Source organism: Schistocerca americana, chromosome 5, assembly GCF_021461395.2.
Source record: "Schistocerca americana isolate TAMUIC-IGC-003095 chromosome 5, iqSchAmer2.1, whole genome shotgun sequence".
In the NCBI taxonomy this organism is placed as follows: Eukaryota; Metazoa; Arthropoda; class Insecta; order Orthoptera; family Acrididae; genus Schistocerca; species Schistocerca americana.
The window spans coordinates 347,861,651-347,871,506 of record NC_060123.1 but is presented as its reverse complement, the minus strand read 5'-3'; the positions used below and the strand labels follow the sequence as shown (position 1 = coordinate 347,871,506).

Genomic DNA, 9,856 nt, shown 5'->3' with positions numbered 1-9,856 from the left:
CAGTTAAATGAAATCACCAAATAAAAGATAGGCAACCCAGTATCGACTCAGGAAAAGCAAATGACAGGCACAATTCAAGTAACCAACTGGTGGTCAAATAGATCAGATAAGAAAATACAATGTTCACAACAGACCTATAGGTAACAATAACGAACTAACAGTTCAGACCTGAACATCCGAAATTTAACTGAAGTTCACGAATTGAAGCTGAAGCTTGCCGCTTCCAAAAGGGATCCACAATTCAGCAGAGCGAAACTGGCTTCAACTCTATCGGTATGCCATGTCCCAGATTTGTCTGGCCAGGCTACGTGTGAAGACGAAGTCAGCTACAGATGCAAATTTACCCCAAACATGCCCAGAAACCACTCGCCGGACTCCGTGCCCAAGACTCTTGAGGAAGTGCTGGCCACATTCGCCGGGCTGACCTCTCATACCGTCCTCCTCGATCATTTACCACTCTCCAACTCACCACGCCACAACACGCCCCGTTCTCCATCAATAACCTTGAACAAAGATCTTTGTGGCCTCAAACCAGAGGGACATCGCATGAAATATCGAGCTAGTGTCTTCAAGAATGCGAAAGGCGACCGCAGCAATCACCCCACAGCCCAATTAGTGATGAATTTGTTCGGTATAGCATTTTTTTGGCATTCCATTTTAATTGAATCACCTGTGGGTTGCTGGTAAATCATTGTAAATTAACTAAACAAACATCGTTTTTTGCCTTGTAACACAACGTTCAATATGGTTACTGGATAACTTACTGATTCCAAAGATGATAAAGTAAAGACAAACATGATAATACGGCGAAGATAAAGATCTCAACTTCTTAATGCATCGATCCTTGGCTTAATGTAGACCTACTTCCACGACAGTTTTCTACAAATTACGTATGGATTTACACAATTCAACACATTGCAATAATGTGAGGAAACATACCTAGGAATAAAGCTATGTATCAGACTAGAATTTTTTGTCTACTTATGGATTGAGGCCCAAAGTTTTACTTCTATGTAGAATTTGTGATATCATCTAAAAGAGGTGAATAACTGAATCGGCTTTGCCCAATTAATAATACATGTGGGGATTTACAGAATTTCTAGAATTTCTAACTGACTGTGGTTTGCCCCCGTTTTGTCTATGTGTATGATTTCTACATCTACTATGTATTTGCGGATTTTGTTAGAGCAGTTTCCCGCAGAGACTGAATCAGGTTTCTTCAGTCTCCTGCTTCTGCAGATTGACCTCCCAGACAACTAACTCATTTGCGCTTTTGAATTTTATTGCCATCTTAATTAAACCGTTTAATGACTTCGAGCTCCTCCTCAGCCCTTTCAGTTCGCGATACTTTCTTAAAGTAACAGCGCACGGTCTCTCTTCTCGAAAGCATACTGTTCACGTTTCTTACAGACTTCCAAATGATGGTGTGGTTGTCATATCGTCATACAAAGTGTGTACAGCGCCAGATTAGCACCCAGTGTTCATAGCTGTAATTAATTTTTTTCAGTGTAAATCGGTTCCTCAGTACCACATTAGCATAAGTTCCGCTGCATATCATACTTACAGCCCACACTGGACCTCCATGAGCAGCTGCACTGTAATTATAGCCACCCGGTACTTGATTTGATTTCAAAATATCAATTAAGTACAGTTTGTCCGAAAATAGCAGCCCAATCTCCAAGATTGTCCTGTGTAAAATTAGTATTAATGGAACACCAGCGACTGGAAGAGACATGAAGAAGTATGCAACGGCAGAATTGCTAGTGTGCAGATTTGTTCAGTACCTACTTTCGAGGGTGAGGCGATTCCATCCTTTTGAGGTAATATTGGGAAAAATGCCAGCTCTATCATGACCGGCTCGTTATCGTACACTATTTGAACGGGTGGCCGGTGTCACGAAATGCAACAGTGCGGCAGAGAAGGAGGCAGCTGCAGCGTTATGCTCGGCGAGCCAGGGCGCTGGATACCGCGCTCGCAACGAGGGAAGGGCGAACTGCTGGTGATTCCTGGCGCGCGGCTCAAGTATTGAGAGCTCCCTGAGACGAAATGAAAAGGAAAGCCAAGCGTGATACGAAAAGCGAGGCGCGACTGTCGAGGACGGGTTGGAGGAGTGGGGGATGGGAGAGGGGCAGGATGGCGCCTGGGACCTGGAGCTGGAGCTGGAATGCCAGCGCCTGTGATGAGGACGCCCCTGCTCCCTGCGCCCACAATGGCGCCGCCCCTAATGAACGCAAAAAATGGCAGCAGCGGCGATTGTTAGCGCGCCGAGGCTGCGGGCGGCGCCAGAGTGGACGGCAAGGCGTGGCATGGCAAGGCAAGGCAGGGCGAGGCAAGGCGAGGCGCAGTCGATGTCGACACAAAGGCCGCAGTCGATCGCAGCCACGAAAGTGGCGTGGGCAGTAGGCAGAGTACATGATGTAGTAGCAGATACTGACATCACACAGTAGTCGATCAGTCCCGTCATGGTGGCTAAAGTTTAGTGAGTCGTTACAGTTTTACAACTTGACCGATACAGCAGAAGGTAGTGGGTGATATTGTGTTACAGGAATAAACTGTGGCTTAAGATCGCATAGCGCAGGAAACAGAATATCTGATTATAAACTCGTGTACGAAACTTAGTGACAAAGTAAAATTTCGCATAATGTGTTACTGCCAAATAGCAGAGCTCCATGAATGGCTATGGTGTAGTACTGAAGGTAATTGAAAGAAACATGCGAAAAGCAGGGACATGGTTCCTAATAGCGCGCCGGTTGTTCCGTCCTTGCCTACCAATAGGTCTGTGCCGGTTGACAGATTGCGTGTCCTGCATCACTGGCAGAACGGCGGTGGCACTCAGGATGGTTGTTAGTTGGGGTACCGAGGAGCGATAACAAGCAAGTGCAAGCTGTACATGGGGCAGGAAATAAAGGAACGTGGGTGTGACAAGTGGAGCTACAGTTGTCGGTGTTCCGTGACTGAAGTGGGGATTTGCGGTGATCACTGTGGTTCGGTCTGTGGAGATTCTTAGTCACTGCTTTCAGAGAGTAGCGTAGCCCATTTAGCATAGACACGATGGCATATTGCCTTTGATTGAACGTGGTAAATGGGAGATGCTGCCCGTTCTGTGGTACAGATGGGTCGAGTCAAGAGACTGCTATGTGATAGGCTTTCTGTGTAGTTCTGTACTGAAATGAATTTGCTGCTCTGAACTGACATTACTCATCGCTTATTGTCACTCTGTTCTGACTCAAACTCTTGGGCGGTATAGTTGATTATTGTCTTGTAGCACCCTAAGCATTACAGAACGCACATAGTGGAACAGACGTTATTGGTGATTGTTTGCCTATCGGTTTAGTGTGTATACGTTGGTGCGAGTATGAAGACCACAGTATGGTGATGTGGTGATCGGGTTATAGTGGACGTTTGGTATCAAATCATTTGTGGCTAACTGTGGAGTCAAATCGTGTCATCTGACCACAAGCGAATTTTTCTGTATTCTGCTGGGCAGCAGGAAATCTGTATCACACAGTAACTTTATTTCAGATGAACGTTAGATGTAGTAACTAACAGTTATCTGTGTGTACAATAAACGGCAACGCCCAAAGAAGTAACGGCAGTTAGATGAGTGGAAATCTACCACGCTGGTGACAAAATATGCAACTGCATGAGCAACTTCGTCGATGTTTGCAAGTTACGTAAATGTTGGTTTTGTATCTTTATGTCCTAAGTTAATGAGCTTTTAATTTAACTACTGAGTGAATTAGATTGTAGTTTTGGATTTTAGTAATGGTATTGTTGGTTTCATATTTTAATAATTCTGTTACTGGTATTCATGAAATTTCCAAATAAGAATGCCGTGAGACCCTCAGTAGAAATATATAATATAGAGATTAGCGGACATAAAGCGACTAGTAAAGTATGAAAGGTTCACATTAAAATACTAGCTGGGCTCGTTTTGGAGCCATACATGTCCTGTTAGTATTACTGCGTTGTCATATGGGATAACCTATATGTTAGGAAATAAGTGTTAGAGAACCCATCGGATGTTGCTGTCGAACTAAAGTGGAGATGAAGCATCGTAGACTTTAAAGTCTTTCTGTAACAGCTTGTTCCCCAAAACTGTTCCTGTTCTGGATACTAATTGTATTGGTCTTCTACGAAGGTTTAATTATGTGGGTTTCGTAACTTACCAAATAAATGTAATATTAATGTTTTAATAAACGTCACTCTTTACTCATTTTTGGAGATTAATTGGAGTAGTTGAAGTTCCACGGAGGGCAGTGCATTCTCTGCAACTTGCTCCCATTCAGACCACAAGGCTGGTAAGGAGTTCTTGTGGTTGAAACCAGCACGGTTGACAACTGCTGGATGTTGGGTGACGATACTCACCGTCAAGCGTTACTGCAACCCCGCCCCCCTCCGCCATCCGCCTGCGACCTGGTCGCTGGTGCATGTGGAAGCGCTGAAATACGTCTCCCCTATGCATCCCACATGTGCTCGGAGGGGTATAAGTGGGAAGAACGTGCGAGCCAGTCTATTCGCCGAATATCCTCTCAAGAACTCCTCTGTCTGTGCAGTTCGATAGAGTCACGCACAGTCATCCATAAAAAAGAAGTCATGGCTGAATAGGCCTCGAAAAGACGCACACGTCGGAAGAGTATGTGTCACGATACCGCTGGCTGGTGGCTGTACCGTGTTCGAAGATTTGGAGGTAAGTATTACCACGTTAACATCATGCTTCCTCACAAAAAAGAAACCTGGACCGCAAGAACGATCATGTACGACAACGATTGACGTACACTCATATGGGCAGCGGTGGCAAGACATAATGAACCTAGGTACACAGTTTAACATGAACGTCTTGGTGCCCTTATCAGGCGATTTAATTATTTTCTTAAAATCGCGAAATATGTATTCAAATGGCTGTTCTTCTTGCCTGAAGAGGTACATTGACTCAAAGATAACCGTGTTTCGACAGTTGGATATCAATGGAGGATACTATATCATTGTGGACAGAAGATGTCGGACTTCAACATCCTTATAGGAAGCTGTAGGCCACTTCGTCGCCTGGATATTGTGAAGTCCAACAGGTAGGAGGCAGCAATAATGCTATGTTAATTCTGTCCCATTTTCAGTTGGAAATGACCTTGAAGGTGATCTTGTGATAGCAACATGATCAGAAAGGCATGCATGACGTCATTAATGACCATGAGCTGAACCCATCGTCGTCCTCACCAGTGGCATTACCAATAATAAAATTGATCAATCAATTAATCACTAAGATAAATAAAAATAAATTTCAAAATATTCATCTCTCTTAATTGTTCGCTACAGCCTACATAGTCATCTTGAGAGATTCAGCAACTGTTCTGAAATGTAAGGTAATTCTCATTTATAGATCCATCTCAGCTGCAAATTTTTAATTAGAATATAGTTTTGGATCTTTGTGCATCATATTCAGATCTACAACAAAGTAAAACTAGATAAGTACGATCTAACATTGCACAATAAGTAGAAAAGAACACAACAGTACGTAAATGGAGAACTTACATACGTCGTTGTGTCCGCAACCCATGTTGTATACTCAGAACCACATATCAGAATACTGTGTTATCCCACTGCGGTCAAAGGTTTAAATATGTATATGCTGGAGTTGGGGGAGAGGAGGGAAGGGGTAATGGAGTGAGGCTGAATGGGAGGGGGAGGGGTTGGGGAGAGAAAATAGGAGGGGGTTGGGGAAGTCATGAGGTTAACAACAGGGGTCGTGCTAACATTGTAGAATGTATAAGTATGTAGAAGTATCTCGTTTAAATACTAACATTTTAGAACAATGGGTATGTAAAATGTAAATGGCATAGAATAACGAAATTTTGTAAACTGGAGTGAAGGAGACCGGGAATGGTTGGGTTGGGTTGTTTGGGGGAAGAGACCAAACAGCGAGGTCATCGGTCTCACCGGATTAGGGGAGGACGGGGAAGGAAGTCGGCCGCGCCCATCCAAAGGAACTATCCCGGCATTTTCCTGGACTGATTTAAGGAAATCACGGAAAACCTAAATCAGGATGGCCGGACACGGGATTGAACCCTCGTCCTCTCGTCCTCCCGAATACGAGTCCAGTGTGCTAACCACTGCGCCACCTCGCTCGATCTGAGATCGGGAGTGGGCAAAGAAGGTAAGTAAGAGACAAGGGAGGAATGGTGGCAGTGATGCTATGGGTGTGATAAAGTAGTAGATTATAAGAGTGTAAATAAATAGTGAAAACTGGACTCTTATCTTAAGATATTAAAAGTGAGAAACTTTGAAAATATAGTTACGAGGCCGTACTCTAAAACAATAGAAACAAAAATTGTATAACATTTCTTCCGTTAAAATATGAAAGCATAGGTCTATAACAATAGGTTTGTAAATAGTGAAATGCACAGATGTCGCTATTTTTTTACGCTTTTGAGTAATTAGTCTTACGAAATGTTTGATGCAGTGCGACACGAATTCTTCCCCGGTGCCAACGTAGAGCAGGAATTGAAAACTACATTCTCAACTGCTTACTCAGTGTATTCCAATCTCTATCGTCCTCAGCAGTTTTCCCATTGTCCGTGTTTCACTACCATACAATGATGTGCTTCTAATGCACATTCTCAGAAATTTGTTCCTCAAATTAAGGCCTATGATTGATATTAAGAGACCTCTCTTGGCCAGCAATGCCCTTTTTGCTAGTGCTAGACTTCTTTTTATGTCCTTCTTCGTGCGGCCGAGTGGTTATAGGCGCTTCAATCTGGAACCGCGTGACCGCTACTGTCGCAGGTTCGAATCCTGCCTCGGGCGTGGATGTGTGTGATCTCCTTAGGTTAGTTAGGTTTAAATAGTTCTAAGTTCTAGGGGACTGATGACCTCAGATGTTAAGTCACATAGTGCTCAGAGCCATTTGAACCATTTTTTGTCCTCCTTCTTTCGTCAGTCCTGGGTTATTTTGCTGCCTAGGTGGCAGAGTACCGCACTTCCATGTACTCTGTGATCCCCAATTCTGATATTAAGTTTCTTGCTGTTCTCATCTCTGCTACTTCTCATTACTTTCATGTTTCTTCGATTTACTCTCAGACCATATTCTGTGGTCAATAGGATGTTCATGCCATTCAGAGGATCCGCATTTCTTCCTCACTCTCACTGAGGGTAGCTGTGTATCAGCGAAACTTACGATTGATATCCTTTCACCCTTCGTTTTAATCCCACTCTTGATTCTTTCCTTTATTTTCATCATTGGCTCTTTGACGTGTAAATAGCATAGCAGTGGCGAAAGACTACATCCATACCTTAGACCTTTGGTAATCTGAGCACTTCGTTCTTGGTCTTCCTCACCTATTGTTCCCTCTTGGTTCTTGTACATATTGTTTATTACCCATATTTCCCTATAGATTACCCCAAATTTTCTCAGAATTTCTAACATCGTGCACTAAGTGACATTGTCGAACGCTTTTCCAAGCTCGACAAATTCTATGATCTTTTCCTGATTTTTCTCGGTCTTGATTCCATTATCAATCGCAACTTCATAGCTGCCTCTGGAGCTTTTCGCTTTCCTAAAGCCACAATGAACCTCGTCTAAATTAGTCTGCCAAAATGAACATCATCCAAATTAGTCTCAACTTTTTTCCATTCTTCAGTATATTAGTCTTGTCAGTAACTTGGATGCATGAGTTGTTAAGCTAATTGTGCGCTACTTCCGCACCTGTTGGCTTTCACCCTCTTCGGAAGTGTGTGGTTGTCGTTTTCCGAAAGTTTGATAGTACGTCACCGGCCTCATATATTCCACACGTCAACATTTCGTTGCCGCTTTTCCCAATGATTTCAGAAATTCTGTTGGGGTGTTATCCTCGCTTCTGCCTTATTTGAACTTAAGCCGTCCAAAGCGGTTTTAAATTCTGATCCTAATACTGTATCGCCTATCCGTTTCTTGTCTTCTCCCGTTTCTTCCGCCATCATGTCACGGAGGCCTTCAGTTCACTCCTTCCACCTATCTGCTCTGTCATCTGCATTTAACAGTGGAATTCCCATTCTTACTGTTAACGCCCTTACTTTTAAATTCACCGACTATTGACTATTCTATATGCTGAGTCGTTATTTCCTACAAACATTTCTTTTTCGATTTTTTCGCCTTCGCTTCCCTGCCATTCCCATTTATTTCATTCTTCAGTGACTTGTATTTCCGTATTTCTGAGTTTTCCTGAATGTCTTTGTATTTCCTTCTTTCGTCGATCAACAGAAGTATTTCTTCTGTTGTCCTTTATTCGCTTTTTTCTTCCTTGTATCTACGTAATCTAACTGAAATCTTCCCGTATCTCCGACCTCGTAACCACAAAAGGGAACTGTATCTAACAACATGAAAGAGTAATGATCCAGAAACAGCCAAATATTATAAAAACTACTGTGCTACATTAAGAAAGGTTATTAAAAAGTGCAGAAGCATGTGCATCATGTCTGAGATTAATACCTCTGATAACAAAATCAAAACTATTTGGAATATTATTACAAGGGAGACAGGACAACCATGAGTACAGGATGACGGTATCACCATCAAAGCCAATGGAAACTTGATAAACAACATGCCGGAAGTCGAAAACATTTTGAATAATCATTCTTGAAATGTTGTAATGAAAATAGGATCCAAACGATCTTTCGAAGATGCAAGGCTGTTAATGGAAGAGACCTTACCCACACCATTTGATACAATTGAAATTCTACCCACCTCTCCTTCTGAAATTAGGAAGATAATAAACTCTCTCATGAATAGAAGCTCACATGGAATTGATGGCACTTCCGGCGGGATAATAAAAGCTTGTTCCCAAGAAATAAGTGGGATTCTCAGCCACATATGTAATAGCTTTCCGAAGCAGGGCATTTTCCCAGATAGTCTCAAGTATGCCATTGTTAAACCACTGCATAAAGAGGGGATACGACTGATGTCAACAACTACCGCCCAATCTCTCTTCTGACTGCCTTATCCAAAATCCTTCAAAAAGTAATGTATTGTAGAGTAGCTTCACACCTTTGTAAAAATAAAGTTTTAACAAAATGTCAGTTTGGTGTCCAGAAGGGTTTCTCAACGGAAAATGCTATGTATATTTTCACTAATGAAATGTTAAATGCTCTGAGTAACCGGAAGTCACCCGTTGGGATTTTTTGTGATCTATCACTGTGTAAATCATCTAGATAAGCTCAAGCACTGTGGTATGAATGGGACAGTTCTCAAATGGTTAAAATCATATCTAACTGGAAGAGTGGGCAACAGCCTTGCCGCAGTGAATACACTGGTTCCCGTCAGATCACCGAAGTTAAGCGCTGTCGGGCGTGGCCTGTACTTGGATGGGTGACCATCCGGGACGCCATGCGCTGTTGCCATTTTTCGGGGTGCACTCAGCCTCGTGATGCCAACTGAGGAGCTACTCGACCGAATAGTAGCGGCTCCGGTCAAAGAAAACCATCGTAACGACCGGTAGAGCGGTGTGCTGATCACACGCCCCTCCTATCTGCATCCTCATCAAAGGATGACACGGCGGTCGGATGGTCCCGATGGGCCTCTTGTGGCCTGAAGACGGAGTGCTTTATCTGGAAGAGTGCAGAAAGTTGAAATAAACAGTTCACATAATATGCAAAAAACTGATGATATCTCAAACTGGGGAACAATCAAGAATTGGGTGCCGCAAGGTTCGGTCTTGGGTCCTCTGCTGTTCTTAACATATATTAATGATTTGCCATTCTATATTCACGAAGATGCAAAGCTGGTACTTTTTGCCGATGATACAAGTATAGCTATCACACCCGACAGACAAGAATTAACTTGTGAAATTGTAAACGATGTTTTTCAGAAAATCATTAAGTGGTTTTC

General features: G+C 42.9%; 1 pseudogene; it reads left to right on the top strand.

Annotated features, from left to right (window-relative positions):
- The first annotated feature begins 9,251 nt into the window (after window positions 1–9,251).
- Window positions 9,252–9,369, top strand: LOC124616899 (annotated as a pseudogene).
- Window positions 9,370–9,856: the final 487 nt, after the last annotated feature.